The sequence below is a fragment of the Prinia subflava genome, chromosome 3, assembly GCF_021018805.1.
Source record: "Prinia subflava isolate CZ2003 ecotype Zambia chromosome 3, Cam_Psub_1.2, whole genome shotgun sequence".
Taxonomy (NCBI): Eukaryota; Metazoa; Chordata; class Aves; order Passeriformes; family Cisticolidae; genus Prinia; species Prinia subflava.
This window is the reverse complement of record NC_086249.1, coordinates 58,777,950-58,792,142: the sequence shown is the minus strand read 5'-3', so window position 1 is coordinate 58,792,142 and position 14,193 is coordinate 58,777,950.

Below are 14,193 nucleotides of genomic sequence, written 5' to 3'. Positions count from 1 at the left end.
TCCAAACACTCGTGTGGTCTGGTTTTGGATTATCACTATCTTTTGGGGCTTGTTTATTCAAAACAGTAAGTGACATATAATTAAAAACACTAGGGTACTCAGTATTTCACACTGATGAGGGATATTTTGGATCAGATTGCTGGCTGCTCATTTGTTCTTTTGCTTGTCTCATTGTTCTTTGGCTAAGACAGAAGCACTTGTTTATATGCCTTGATATGGGCTCATCAGTAACATGAGGACTTAGGCCTGCCTTAGAACAAGGGAAATTCAGACCAGAATCCACTGGAATATTTGTTTAACCACACTACTGGGTCAGGAAAAGTGGTCAGCATATTGGCAGATCAAATCTGCCTGTGTGATAGTTTGATAGGGAAGAAAAACATATGGAACCTCTAAAGTTAATGTACATTGCACTCCTGGAACAAACAATTCAGGATTTATTATGGAAGATAAAGGAAGAACTTTCTCTCTGCTGCTATTGGAGAGACAGGAAAATATTCTTAAGGTTACACCTGGGAAAAGATAAATTGTCCAAAAACCCTGGGTGTCTCATGAAGAACTCAAATCACTTTTGAAGGGTAAAGTATGGAGCACAGGGCACCACCAGCATTTTATATAGGACACATTCTAACATGCCCTTCGTGCTTCAGAAATTATCCATATCTTATTATTTTGGGCTCATAATTCTTATGTTATTTTCTGCATTTCAGTCACAACCAAGGGGAAAAAAAAAAGCTTAATACAAAAAGAAAGAACAACTGAATCAAATCTATTTAGAAATTCAGAAGTGGAAACAGAAGGAAACTACTGACACATAGTGTATTCATAACTAACTAATCAAATGTTAAATGTTACACTTAAAACATCATTAGTAATGTGGTGGATAATCAAGTCCCCCAGACAGCTATTATTCAATTTTAGCATGATTTTAACAGTAAAAAGGTAAGGGAACACTTGTGCTATTGGTAGTGGAAGAAAATATTTCCATGAACACATTAGGTAAAAAGCAGTGTATCTCACAGGGTCGAAAAAGACCTATCAGATCTTCCAGACTTACCATTTTTGATTGTATGACTTTTCCTCTGACAGCAAATTGATTATTGCTGCACAGGCATGTGGCAAAAGGTACCTATTAATAGGTCTTATCTCTGCAGTGGCAGCATAAATGTGTTTACAAAGATCAGTACAATTCACATCTATTCCACTCCATTGACACATCTGCGTAAATTGAGACAAAATTTAATTCTAGTTCAGACAGTAATTTCCTACTGCTTAACTGCCTAAAAAAGCTTTTCACTATCTAGTTTCTGTGAAAGGTAGAAATCTTATTCTCAGCCTTATCTTCAGCACACATTAAAACTGCATACATTATGAGATTGCATCATGGCACTTAGGCTTCTCCTTACCTACTCTCAAACATCAGAAGCATGCAATCCAGATCATTCCCTGCATCCTTACCTGTTCCATCTGAGTATCAGGACACAATCTTTTAGGTGACGGTGACTGAGCCCTGGCTCAGGTTGCTCAGGGAGATTGTAGAATCTCTAACCCTGGAGATATTTCAGTCACTTGGACATGGTCCTGGACATCCAGCTGAACATGGTTTTGTTTAGCAAGGGAGAGGACCAGATGATCTGCAGAGGTCCCTTCCAAACATCAGCTTTTCTGTCATTCCGTGGCAGTGTAATCTTCAATGCAAAAAAATAAATTAAAAAAAAATCTTTCAAAGGAAAGAAAATAAGACTTTCAAAGGAAGGATGATATGAAACTGGTAAGAATGGGGGGAAAAAAGATGGGACAGAAAAGGAAATTCACCTAAATTCAAGTATTTAGTAAGAAAAGATATCTAAGGTTACATATTATCATAGCTCTTCAGCTTATCCAGTTTACCATACATTTTGCTTCATGTGCCTGCTAAAATTCAGTTGCACATTTGCTTTTTCTGATAGCTAAGAGCACATGAAGACACATCAAAACACACTGCTTGGACTTCTGCATGATAATGCAGAACAAAACTCACATCAAACGTGAAATATCTGCCACATTTATATTACATTTCTGTCTTTCTGATTTGGTCCCTGCTAAAGAGCTGGAAACCTTACTAAAGCCATTAAGATCAGATCCCCACCAATAAATCTGAAAAATGGCCACATCAGGTCTCTGTAGCAGTGAGATTTACCTACTGTCAGATGCAGCATTTCTTTCAGAATCCCTTCTCTCCTTAACAACTTCATTCTCTCGTAAAGTCAAATTTTATTTCCTTCATGGTTCTTTATTGCCTCATGAGGAAAAGTCCAAATAGTTCTTCACTCTATAGCATATAGTCTTCCTTTTTGCTCCACAGCTCTTAAGAAGCTCCTTAATTAAGGTTGTTCTTTGACTGCTTTTCAGACAGGATCTTCCTGTATTCAGTCCTGGATATCTGTAGGGATGTCTGAAGTCTCTATCTGCATGATCTAAAGTAACTTAGACACTTTTTTCCACTTCCTAGTTACTTTTTAAGTACTCATTCTCTGATACCATTTGAAGAAGCCTTCCAGGCCTTCATTCATATATCAGTTCAGGAGAGAGTCATATTTCATAATATTGGCATGAGTTCATCCCACCAGCATTCACAAGAGTCCTCTGAGATGGAACCTGAAGGCTTCCTTTATTTTAAGCAGTCTTGTAAGTTAAATATCTTGCTTGATCTGGAAAACACCTTAAAAGCAAAACCCTGTTCTGTTACTTTTCCAAGTAACAGTTTACTTGATTAGCAACTGATTCACACAATTTGCAATTAATTGACTTTAGATTACTTTAGTTGGACATTTAAAACCACATTACAAAGATTTGTGATGTTGCTGTCAGGTCGCATTCAGTTCAGACTTGGTAACTGGCTAAGTACTTAATGAAGTGTTTTCATACAGAAAATCATGGGCAAATTCTGGAAAGCTTGGATAAGCCAACAGATCCCCAAATATTTAAATGTTGTTTGAACTTAATAAGTTGTGTTTCGTGACAATCTGGCATGAGTTTCTCTCAAATACTTCCTAACTGTGATGGTGCCAAACATACATGAATGTAATTGCAATTTCTTAAAATATACTGACAGATGCATATCTAATTCTTCAGCAAATGATGCCCTGTAACCATTTAAAAACAATGTTAAACACATTTAATTGGTTTGGTTTTGGAAAAGGCATTATGAATTGTGAGTCTAACTGTGCTTCCTATAGTCTTACTTCTTTTTTACAAAAGAAGTTCTTTTTATAAAATACCAGGAATTATACTGAGCAACTGGCAATCAGTTATGCTAAAGCAAGCAAAAACCTGTGATGACTTCTTGAAGTCCCTAACACCTTTGCAACATTAGAGTATTTATCAGCACAGAAGTAATGGTTAAAGTCAGATTATCTTTTGTGAGATGAAAAGGAATGCCCAGAATCTTACACCTTCCAAGTTTATCCAATTAATCTGGCTCACCTAATCAGTGTTTTAAGGCATAAATTATTATGACAAGGTTCTTTTAATAGATCAGAAACAGCCAATAAAAATGAGTTTTTCCTCCTCACACGTGTAGAAATAAATCATCTGTATAAAATAGAAATTGCCTGTTGTGTTTTTTATGAAAATAACAGAGCAGCTCAGACAATGTAGCCAAGGGTGGGACTACCAACAGTTATAAATAAAACATTAACAACGTCATTGTATTTCCCTTGACTTCCACACTTGTATCTCTGGGGAAATAAAGGCCCTGTTACTTACCAACTTGAATTCCTGTCATTGTACTTTGGGAATCAGTTGCTTGAGATGAAAACTTACAACATATGCCTAAGGTTATCACATCTGGGGACATTCACAAGCACTGATGTAGAGTTAATTTTTCTTTTTCTTTTTCTTTTTCTTTTTCTTTTTCTTTTTCTTTTTCTTTTTCTTTTTCTTTTTCTTTTTCTTTTTCTTTTTCTTTTTCTTTTTCTTTTTCTTTTTCTTTTTCTTTTTCTTTTTCTTTTTCTTTTTCTTTTTCTTTTTCTTTTTTTTTTTCTTTTTCTTTTTCTTTTTCTTTTTCTTTTTCTTTTTCTTTTTCTTTTTCTTTTTCTTTTTCTTTTTTTTTTTCTCTTTCTTTTTCTTTTTCTTTTTCTTTTTCTTCTTTTTCTTTTTCTTTTTCTTAGAAAAGCACAGAGTTAGAGAGATTTGTAATAAATTAAGATAAACAACAAACTCTGTCATGGCAGAAATTGCAGTGGAAAAGTGAAATATCCCACTCTTTTTAAAAAAAAAAATTTTAAATAACCGCAATGTACTGTTATATTCATAACATTTCTTTTTTAAGTTTTCAGCCAGTCTGAAGTGGTGATGTGTCAAGCTTTGCAAAAACACCTATTCATCATTTCCTTCCTGATATCTTTCTTTCCCTCCTTTCTGCCACTAGTCATTTAAAGTGAACTAATCACAGCAAAACCTTTAGGAAAATGCTTTTCTCCTACTCTAGCAAATGCCAGTGGGTAATTCTCTCTCAGCATTTGGGGAAGGGGAAGGGGAAGGGGAAGGGGAAGGGGAAGGGGAAGGGGAAGGGGAAGGGGAAGGGGAAGGGGAAGGGGAAGGGGAAGGGGAAGGGGAAGGGAAGTTGGAAGTAAAGCAGTTCAAATTTTTTCACTCACATTTATCAAACAATGTGAAGCTCTTAGGTCAAAACCTGTATTCAATTGCTGTTTGTGCATAGTCAACAAGACCTAGGCCATCAAATTCAGTCAACTCTTTTTTTGCACAGAAATTGTTTTTAGATTTTCAGATAGCCTCAATAAATTTAATCATCTTGACAATTCATATAAAAATTTTCCATTTATCAGAAAACATCATTTTTCATTTTTAAGTACAAAAAAGTTAGAATGTCAAAGTCTCTTCAGTAATGTAGAGTATCCTGTGTCCTTCACTCATGACATATTTATTACACCTGGATTTTGTCCAGAAAAATAAACGACTGATGTGAATTTATTTATTTTGATAACACTGTTTTTAAGATAATTGCATTCACAAAACATATTTATTATGAATGGCCCTTTCTGTCCCTCCAGAAGACCAATGTGAGTGCTATTATTGATTTCCCAAGGAGGGGGATTAGGTTCAAGACATCTGAATCAATGCCAAGGAAAAGTTTGTTTTGGTCTGAGCTTATGACTAATTGCTTAAGACAAAAATAGAGATAAAGGGAATGTTTCATCCTGATCATTAATATTAACCCATTTGAATCAAAGTATGTGTTACTCTAAATGTGATTTATGAAATTGAATATGCACCAAACCATTGTCTAGAAAAGATGATCCAAATTTACTAGTGGCTTAAGTGGTGACTAATGTCACACGTGGAGAAATAACTGGTTAGGAAACAGATGTTAAGATGAGGAATGAATGATAAAAGAGGCAATATGACATCATTTGTCCTTGACTGTATCTAAAATTTATGTGACAAGACACAGACAAATTTAAAGAATCCAAATAAACTCAATAAACAGATGTAGGAAATACCTTTTATATTTAGCTTATTTATCCTATCCTAAACGTTCTTTGAGCTAAAACTCAGACACTAAGCTTCACCTCATCTAGTTTTAAACTGCTAAAAGGTTGAAAATTAAATCTGAATTAGTCACTATACTCTCACCAGCCTCAAAGGAGAGAGAATAATAGATTATCCAGAAGATAAATCCTTTGAGCAATCTTATACCCTAAAGTCCAGATGCAATTAATCACCTTCAGAGACAACTGATTTTATTCATGCAAAGGAATCTTATAAAAGCTGCTTCAGGTGTAGCATCTATCATGCAGATGCCTAGCTTGGAAATTACTTTAATGCAGAGTACAGCCTCCAGCACACTTTTTGTGGGTAAACAAGGAGATCAGGAAAAAGAGAGCTCCATTTATCCAGAAAACATCTGCCCAATATCTAGTCATTGATGAAAGTTTTATTTGCCTCCTACTCCTGTAGCATTAACACAGTGCTGTTTATGCCCAACTATGGCCAACCTGCATAGGCTCATTAGGTTACTTAGGTCTCCACCTAGCTTTAGAAAGGGAAGGGTTCTTTTATTTCTCCGTTCCACATCTGCAGTTCCCTTAGAGTTCAGACTGCCATGCTCCATTGTTTTGCCAGATGACCCTTTTCCATCAGCTGCTGGTATTCTCTGCTATCTGTATTACAAGGAGATCCTGCTCTGACTCTGTGAGAGCTTTGTCTGCTTACATTGGGGCACTGACTCACAAACTGCATGTCATTCCTTGCTGGCAGGATGCAACTCCAAGGTCTACTGTAACTCTGTCTTCAAGGCTTCCCTGGAACATGCAGGATATGTCTGTATCAGTAAATAGGATTAGCCAGGAACTCAGGCATGCTGTAATTTACTTGCACACGTCTAAACCCTCTTCTCCAAAATGCATCCCATCACATCTACACCAAAAAAGTGGCTATGCCCAGATTCTTTACTGGAACAGTCTAAACCATATGTCATCCCATCCATAACACACCCAGGCATTATCTAGGCCAGGTCTAGCTGGAACAGTTATAACCACAGTGCTATGTTGAGGTTCTCTCAAGACTGGTGAATTTAACTCACCCACCCATCCAGAAATATGTGGAATTACACTTTCCTGTTCCCCAAAACTTGCTCTTGAACAGTAATGTTTAAGTCCATAACTGTTCATGGTGTTCAATGGGCTGGCATGCTCACAAAGCAAGTCACCTGCCAAGAGGGTGGCAGTAAATGGGACATGAAGCCCTCAGAAATTATGATTGATGAACATTCTTAGGAACATATAAGACTCCAAGGGAATAGCTTGAAGTTGTGTCAAGGGAGGTTTAAGTTGGACATTAGAAAAAATTTCTTCACCCAGAGGTTGTTTGGGCACTGGAACAAGATTCCAGGGAAGTGGTCACAGCACCAAATCTGTCTGCATTCAAGAAGAATTTGGACAATGCTCTTGGGCACATGGTGTGACTCTTGGAATTGGTCCTGTGCAGGACCAGGGACTGGGCTCAATGATCCTTCCAGCTCAGCATATTCCATGATTCTCTGATTACTCAGCTGCTGATATGTGGTAGTAACCACTGATTACACATTTATAGCTAACATGAAAAATTAGGGAAGGCATCTGATTCTTTAGCTGTTCCCTTCCCTTTTATTCCAGATGCAAGAAATATATATACCAGTTTCATCTTTCACCTATTGAGCCTGCTGAGGTTTAAAGCATTAACAGGGGTAAAAGTTTCTCTTAAAATAGCAGCTGAAAAAGGAATGGTGAGAAAGGGAGTGGAACGTATCTTTTATTAATAGTGAGGCAAGCACAGAGATACATTGGCAGTCTCATTATTGGTCTGAAGCATAACAGTGTTAGCTAACCCCAACTGTCTTATGTCATCAATAAGCAGCAGTAAATCTGCTTATCAGTCCATACAAATGATTCAAATTTAGTAGGAATTAATTTTAACATTTGTACTGATAAGATACTTTTTGCAAATTGGATGTTACTACAAAAATTATCAAAAGCAGAGAAAATTAGAGTTACATTCTTAAATGTTATGGTATCTTATCTTTGCCCTAATTCTCATGGCTTTTTGCTTTTTGCATCTGAACTTCTGGCATAACACAGTTATGAAAGAAATGCTTTCAGTCAAGTGATCCAAAGGAAGGTTTGCATCAGTCTAAATGCACAGGAATAATATCTGAGGGATGTAACTTGTATTTAACCAGGAAATTCACACTAAAATAAAGTGTCTTGTTTGCAAGAGCATTCTGTGTTTAAAAATAGACAAAGGAATGATGCTCATTCACGTCATTAGCGTAGATGGGCAAGGAATCAGTATGAGAACATGGGCTAATGGGTTATCATTCTTTTATATTTAACCTAAAAATACAACTTTGGTACTTTATTTTTAACATAATAGAAGCTAGCTCATTCTGCTGACTATGAAGAGACATAGGGGAAATGGCTAAGATATATTAAAATCCTCTTTGACATTTCACCCAAATGACCCTTTTGGAAGATGCAATATTTGCACTTGCTTTTCTTCAATTTTCCTCCTCAACTGCTGGTCAGAAAAAGAAATTATGAAGAAGCAAGTGCAAGATAGTTATTGCACAATTTCATTCCTGACTAGAAACAAAACCAAAAACAAACAAACAAAAAACCCCCCAAAATCAAACAAATTAAATAGACATGAACATAGACTGAGTTCTAGAGGGTTAAAGCTGTTTCCAAAAAGTGCCCAGAGCTGCATGTGCTAACCCAAACTGAATGCACACGCCAGCTAACATGAGGTAATACAGAACTGTGAATTTCTGTTCAGTTACTCTGCGCATTTTACATGGTCTCATTCCAAAACGCAATTGTATACAAATGTCAGCCACACCAGAAAAAAGGAACACAGGGCATGGGAGTAGATCCCCAAATCATTTTATCTGCTGTGCAGATTAGCAAGCACAGGAAGATAAAGTTATGCTAGAGTAGAATTTCTGGGTCACCAGGAGACTGGCATGGTGGAGAATGAGAAATGAACACTATGGACCTGGAATGGTGAGAATGATGCAGAAGAAACTTGGAAAATACAACATCTACTTGTCATTTTAAAGAAATTGAATATTTATTTATTTATTTAAGGACATTATCATTATCTGTAGGTAAAAAACCCTGGAGAATTTACTCCCCATTTACAAAGAGCCTTTAGCAAGATAGAATCATGTGGACCACAGCTAAGTTTGAAATAAACTTTCTAAGAACTCCTCACCTGTTTGAATAGTCTTTCTGAAACCTGAAGTTGAAATTTCAGCACAAAATTAAACACACTTTATTCTGCCCACCTAATATGGAATAACAACCTTATTCAGTTACAGTAAAAAGACTATAAATACATCTGCAGGAAAATAATAGCATTATGAAGGACAGGAGGTATCAGCTTCTGCAAACAGTAAGAGGGCAAGATCAAGTTTCCAGAGGTAAAAAATGAAACAGTGAAAGAAAAAGTCAGCAAATTTCACCTATGAAGGAAGGTGAGACAATAGGAGCAATATTTGAATATCAGTTTTGTCAGGACAGATATCTGAGTCATGCTGTTTGGCTGAGAATGTGTAATATGAAGGTCTCTCAGAGTAATATATTCATGCCATATTCAGAAGCTTTGAAGCAGGAGAGTTTGAGAAGAAACCAGAGGATTGCCTTGAGAAGAAATAGTATTCTGTGTCTGTGTCCTCCAGCAAAGTTCAAGTTCTTCTGTGGAAAGATTTCAATAGATGTGGTCAAGGCTTCAGAAAGCATATCAGGTATAACAGGAAGAGATATGCCGCAGCAGGATTTCAATGACAGGGTTATAAAAATAAAATAATAATTTGGAAAAAAAAGGACGAACCAACAAACAATAACAAAAAGATCAGGGAAAACTGAAGAAAGTAGCTGTGGAGAAGAGTAAACAATGGGACAGAGATAGAACCGGACCTTGAACAACCTACATTTGTACCCCATGAGAACTAGGGGAAAATGAAGTGTGTGCTGATACTGAGCCATAATAGTGTATTTACTTGGAAAAAAAAATGAATGGAAGTAGCAGAAGGTGTCCAGCTTAAAAAAGTGATGGGAAGAGTTTAAAGACTTTATTTCTAACTGACATTGAGGGGAAAATTATTTCACTGGCCTGGAAGCTTAGAAGAAAAAGATACAAGTACACTAGCAAAACAGAGAAAGGGTCATGAAGGGGAGATCGCAACAAAATGGTACCTAAAGGTCAAGGATGGGAGAGAGCTAAAAACAGGTTAGGGAGAACTTTTCCCTGGAGAAATCAAAATGTATTTTTGAGCAGGAAGTAGCTTTGGAGAGTTCCTCTTGAAACAAGAATACTCCATTTCCTGGAGATAAAAAACAGATTGCTGTCAGGAGCAAAGAAGTCCACTTCAGGGAATGGTGGCTTGATCTAGGAGCAAATATATGACTGGGCTTCTAGAGCATCTACAAAATAGTATTGTAGATCTGTGACCTCAGAAACAAGCAAGGTAATGCGCTGTTAAGGGCTGCAAGTGGATGGCTGTCCCAAATTCACGTTTGTGCCAGCTGGATACCAGAGCTCTGGGATCCTCAGTCCAAGAGAGATACAGAGAGGCTGGAGAGACAGCAGCAAAGAGACACAAAAATTATGACCTTCACAAGTCCTTTCCAGTCTCAACCCTTATGTGATTCTGATGATCTGATGATCTGCAGCTACCAAATCTACTCAACTGAAGGACCAAAGAGAGCAGGAGAAAATGGCACACAAACCACAGTAATTTAGAAGTCAAAATCAATTCCAGAAAAAATACAAAGCAAAACAACTCCAATGCACCTGGGAGAAAAAAGGACAGCAAACTAAGAGAAGAGTCCATCATGTAGCAACAGAGTGGTTTGTCTTTTATGGGGAACTTTGAGGTTGCAAGTCAATACCTGTAGCGGTTATGTTAAAGGATTATTTTAATAGTGACCATACACCTGAACAAAAGGACCTCTTAGGTCTTCAAGCCCAGATTCCTTAGTCTGTTAAAATAATGCGACACACTTTTGTAAGCGAAGGAAAGTTTTTGAACCCAGAAAATCTTGGTACCATCAATAAAAAGTCAGATGCTGAAGCTTCTTCCAGAGGCCACCTTCTACAAATAAACAAGCATCTGCAGACAGAATCCCTGTATTGCTCTGGCTGACAGCATACAATTTTCTAGCACTAAATATAGATCTATGTAAAAATGGATATTAACAGTTTGAGCCTTTACCATATAGAAGGAGAAAACATTACTCCATTACAACATTTTTAAATGCTAGAAGGTAGATTTTGTTGCAAAATGCACAAGGTAACAATAATACATACCTGTTTTCAATATATTAAGGGCTCTGTTTGTGAATGTCCTGAGAGGACATGCATCTATAGAAACTACAGAATGTCTACATAGACTACAAGCCCTTCAGCAACACTTTGAAAAATGTGGTTAGTCATGTCATCAAGCAGCTGCACTGATTTGAAAGAGTGTGGTTTCAATTCATTAGATCTAGGCCTCTCAAACACCTCCTACCAAAAATGTGGTTTCCAGTAGAACCAACACTGTTAGGAACTTCCAAAAGATAATAGCCAGCATCAGTCTTTGCTGACCTGCAGAGGACAGTGCTCTGATGTTCTCTGAATTGAGAGCTGATGAGCTACAAAGATTTTTCCGTGGCCAACACCCAAAACTGAGAAAATGTCCAAGTACTAGTTTCATTCTCAATCCAACACTTGTTTGAAATAAAAGTGAAGACCTTCTTCAAAGATCTGATCAGTAATGACCTACTTACACATGTGAGATCTTTTTATGCCTTATACGAGAAAATCTTAGAGCCCAAGGTCACGACACAAATTGTAGAAAGACTTTTCAAGATCTCTGAGCATTTGAGTAGCTTCCAGTGAACCACATAAACAGTACCTCTACCTCTTTGGTATATGGCATTTAAACATTATCTCTTGCTTACCTCCTTGAGTCTGTCAGTGCAGTCTGGTGAAAGTCGCAGAATCATGGAATCACTCAGGTTGGCAAAGACCCTTAAGACTATTAAGTCCCCTCAAGGGAACAACTCTCACCTTAGAAATGGAAGTGTCTCCCTCTCCAACACAAGCAGAGGATCCCAGGGACTATTTTAGTTGTTAAGAAGTGCAGCTACGTTACTGCCTGGAAGGAACCCCAGTACCTTGTAGCAAGAACCAGCTTTCATCACCACTTAGGCCTGGCACCACAGCAACAGATTTGATTTTGCAGCTAGGTGGAACCATCCTGTGCAGAGCCAAGCGTGAAGTAAACAAGAAGCCTGTGGACAGCCAGCTCTCTGGCCCATGAAATCTCTCTTTTACTTCACAGCATGGATTTCCTTATTCTGAGGATTCTTAACTGAATGATTTTATTGGTGTGCAGCTTATCAGCACATTTTAAAGCCAAAATGTGGTGGCAGATTTGCTCTAAGATGAACACAGTGTTTGTATTACCTGGCCACACTTGCAGAAAAGCATGGATGAGTGAATCACTGCACTTCTTGTGGAGGTCAGGCATTTTGTCTGGAAATGGATTTAATCCAGACTCGAAAAGCTTACCTGGAGTAATCTCTATGTAACAACATAAACAATGAATGGTCAGTTATCACCTCCCTTGTATAAATGCATATATTACACAGCAGCTGAAACGTGTACTTTTTTTGTAACAATTGATCCTATCTAGGCTTCCTTGATGATTGTGATTGAAACTTCTATTACAGATGGAATTTAAAAGTAAACTTGTTCACCTTTATTCTATTGAAGTATAATGAGGAATAAACAAACAAACAAACAAACAAAATCATTTTAATCCTTCCATAAAATTCAGAAAAGCTGTTCTTTCAAACCTACAGCTACTTCCCCAAACCCATTGCAGTAACTTTTCCCTGAATAGACTGATTCAGTGTGTTTTAAACCTCAATTTAATTACATCTTGCTATATCAGTTTCAGAACTGTAATTTTCCATGTGATTTCCTTTGCTGCTGCTGAATAGGAAGGATGAAGGGAATAAATTTTACTAAGTGGCATACTGGTTTTAATTTTAGAGTTAGATGGGAAGAAACATTTCAGTTATCAACTAGTCTGACTCAAAGGCTTGAATTTAATTCCATTAAAAATCCTCAAGCTCCTATTAAAAAGACTGTAAGAGACAGACAAATGTTTTCTTCTTAGTACAAACTTGATTGTCTTTCATTGTTTTGATCTTGCAATCATATACAATATAATCCATGTTAAAACAGGTATCCCCATCCGAACTTCATATTTCATTGGTTCTATCTACTGGTTGGGTTTTATTGTAACTTTTTATGATAAAATATATTAAGTATAATGTCAATGCACTGCAATTGACAGACAACACTATTATTTATGAAACAGAAAAAGACAAAGCGTAGCTATACATCATACTAAAAAGAATTCCATATTTTTGTGTAAGTTTAGGCTAAGAATAAAAATGAGACACATAATGCCATTCTTCTTTATCATCTGCCCAGCACATGAACACATGCAGTTACAAGACTCCAATACCCTAATATCTCAATTTGTCAAAGTATTTTTATTCTTTCAAAATTGCCACTGGTAATGTTTCTATAGTAACTTCTGTAACACAGAGGACTATTTTCCGACTTTAATTCAACCCGTACATCTAATGAGTGGCTCACACTGAGACAGCTATTCTTTCTATTCATCCCAGACTTGCCTCAGTTAGTGGGCAAATTTCCACCAGACTCAATAAAAAGAAAAGCAGGCCTGATGGGACAGACTTTTGAGGCTGCTTTAGTTGCTGAACAACATAAACAGAAAGTTAATGGTATTTGCAAAAGTACCTTCAAACTCATAACAAAATTCTCATTGATTCCATAAAGTATTATATGAATTATAATACAAAATCCTGCAGTGTGTCTCATAAGCTTGTTAATTAAAGGACTTTCTGATGCCATAATTGTGACCATTTCTCATTATTTATATTACATGTAACATAATAGACTTAGTCTTTCTTTTGTTAAAAATCATCCTGGTGATGATTACAAGTTATCCAGTCTTTTTATTTTGTAAATGGCATTTCAAATTAGGAAAAAAAAAAAGTCCGAGCATTATCAGCCATAGATAGAAATGTTGCATCTGACTTACAATTAAAACAGCGACTGGCTAATTCATATAATTGTTAATATCTGGTGGGATGAAATGCAGTGGAAGTGCAGAACACAATAAAATGAGTCATGGGCAGTCTAGAGGGTCCAGCTTTCCCTGCTTTGTACAAAAGTGAACTTTCCATAGGACAAGAAGTATTTCTGCTTCCCAGGAAAAAAAAAAATAGCCAGACACATTAGCAGCATCTTACATAATCTTACATAATGTATTCTATACAGTTCAGTAAAGAATTTCTTTCATAGCTTAATTAGCAGAGGCCATTTAAAGGACACAAGTTTATTATATTTACAGATGTTTTTCTCTTCTTGCAGTCTAAATTAACCTTGTTATCTTCATTCAAATTACAGTTAACTTGCCAAGATATCTGATATGGTCTTGGTATTTAATACAGTATTATCTTAATCCTCACAGAAATTTATGTGAAACTGTTTTCCTTATATTTTCATTAATTAAAGCAGACTTATTCCAAAGCATATGCTGGGAATTTCTGAAAAATAATACCT